We start from the raw sequence: 2,792 nt of genomic DNA, 5'->3' as shown, positions 1-2,792 counted from the left end.
TATTTAGTAATGATCATACTTTTGTTTAAACATAATTTAATAAAATATATATTCATTATTCAAATAAAAAATGTTGTAATAAGTTCATTAATACACTTTCTACGATTTCAAGTTATAATGATACTTATGGAAATTCTATTATGTTTTATATTATTTTTGAAATAATACCTTTTTTTCTCCACACTTACACCATGTCTCTAATAAAAATATTCTAAAAATCTATACTTGTTTGTTTAAAAGAGATTAACTAATTTCAAAAAATTATAACACACAGTTTGAATTTGTAATACTAAATATATAAGAAGAAACATTTTAAATTATGTTCGCTTTTGTTAATCGTTTTTGAAATTATTTGTTATTATTTTGTTGTACGAGAAGTACGAGAACCGTGGCAATTCTGAGCATGTTATTAACAACTAAATATTTTTGTCAAATATATTTAAATAATTAAGTATATAAGTATTTTTTTTCTTAAACAAAATTTAATAAGAAAAATTACCTTAGATATTTCAATAATATAGTTTTACAAATAAAATATCAAAGTTATCGATTAGAGACTGCCATATATTAATCATTTATTTTGTCAATAATATTCAAATATAACCTGATTGAGAAATTTATTTTATCAGACTGTTCTTTTTAATTGTTGAATATTTATTAAATGCTTCTAGGTTTTCAAATAATTAAGTTCAGTGGCAACATGAAAAATCACAATTTTAATACAAATATTTCACGATTTTAATCAACTAATCGATTTATTATCATTATTAAAATTATTTTAGTTACTTATACTTTGTAAATTTATTTTTTTTTTCAGTAAAAAATAAATAACAACAAATAAATGTTGTATAGTTATACAGTTCATTTACATTTATACATAATATATTTATACAATATTTTACTTTATTTTGTTTTTGCATTTTAAATCAAATTGGTAAACATTAACTTGAAAGAATTATTAAATAAATAAAGAATGTAAACTAATTATTAATATTTTTTTGGTATAACGATTTTTTTATACACAATTACATTATCTGTAATATTTATTTATTTTTATATTATTTTAAATAAGCAATACTTTTTGTTAAAATAACTTACATTTTTTCTTCAATTATAGTAAAAATCATATCAAAACAACATTTTTGAAAAAATATATTTTATTTTTATATCTATTATCATCCTTTTTTTTATTTAGTTTATAATATGATACATTAATATTTAAAACTAATGAGTAATGGGAAATAAATACAAACACAACGACTTGTGATTTTAAAATAATATGTTATATGGCCTAATAGAAATGTAAGGAAAGTAAACAGAAATCTATAATGAACGAACTATTTTATGATATAAAATAAACAATCTAACTCTACAAAAAAACGTTGGACAACCTACATACCGGCAAACTTAAAATCTATTTTGTCGTTTTGTAAAAAGTGATCAAGTGAAAATTATTATGTTTTTAAATTTTTAATGGGTAATTATATTATTTTAGATTCTAAGTGGAGCGATTAGTGTAGGTTAGATTAGATTAAAAATGATGTGTTTTTATTTTATTTTTATTTGTGTTTTAAGCAGTTATTTACACAATAAGTATTCAACATAATAATTAAATTTTTAACTTCAGTAACTTTTCTGGTGGGAATGTAAATTTAGATGTATTTGAAAAGGTCAAAGTTGAAAAATTTAACACAAGATTCCTCTTAAGTTTTCTTCATTTTCTGCAAAAGAAAAAGTTTACTTAAAAGTTAAATTAATGTTTAATTTAACACATCAATTTCAATGACTCTTTAGACACTTAATGTACAGCAGAGTATAACCAACTTTTTTGTAGTTTAATTTACACACATGATACCCACCTTGACGTGCTGATCTTAAGTCTATAATAATAAAAAATAAATAAAAGATATAGGTATGGTTATAAATTGTATATATTGTTCATCGATGAGTAATAATATTAGATTTGTGTTTTTTTATTTACGATTCAAGTCCTTTTTGGATTTTTTTGTATATTATTATTATATTCATGTTTTACAAAACAATTATACATATAGGATATTTTTATAATATTACTAGCTGACCTCGTGCATTTCGTGACACTAAATTGAGGTATTAAAACAACACAATTTTTTATGTAACTTACTGAAATCATAAAATGAGAATGATATAGGTACTATAAACAATAGAGTTAAATAAATGCATGAGAAATAAGTCAATATTAATTATTTAAAACTTATAATTTTATTTAATGATCGCAAATGTATTAGTTTTGTTTTGAGTCGATTTAGATGTTTTAGTTAAAGTTTATATCCATCTCTAGAAACTCACACATTTCATAAGTTCTTAAATAAGAATAGCAGTTAAATTATACGTGAATTAGATAAAGAAAATAATCAAGTTATGTGCATAGTATTTTAAATCTGAAATCTTCTCAATAATTTGATATAACCTAAACAATGTGCACTATATGAGGAAAATCAATTTGTTTCAGGTTCTATGTTATGTATATTATGTTCTTATTGACTTATGGTTTTACATCATTTTTACAGTATGACCTTTTATAAACTAAAGTTTGGGACTTATTGATTTATTTGTTCTATAATTATTATTAATTACCTATTATTATTTCTGTAATAATTTATTATTATTACTGTTTACTACAATATTATACACTAAGAGACTAATACATAGGTCTTAGTCGCTTATAATATGATTAACTAAAATAGTGATCATTTTTTTTTTATATTTTTCTAACATTTTTATGTTAAAAATAATTTTGGACACTATAATAT

This window comes from Aphis gossypii, chromosome 1 (assembly GCF_020184175.1).
Source record: "Aphis gossypii isolate Hap1 chromosome 1, ASM2018417v2, whole genome shotgun sequence".
NCBI lineage: Eukaryota > Metazoa > Arthropoda > Insecta > Hemiptera > Aphididae > Aphis > Aphis gossypii.
Note: the sequence above shows the minus strand (reverse complement) of the source record.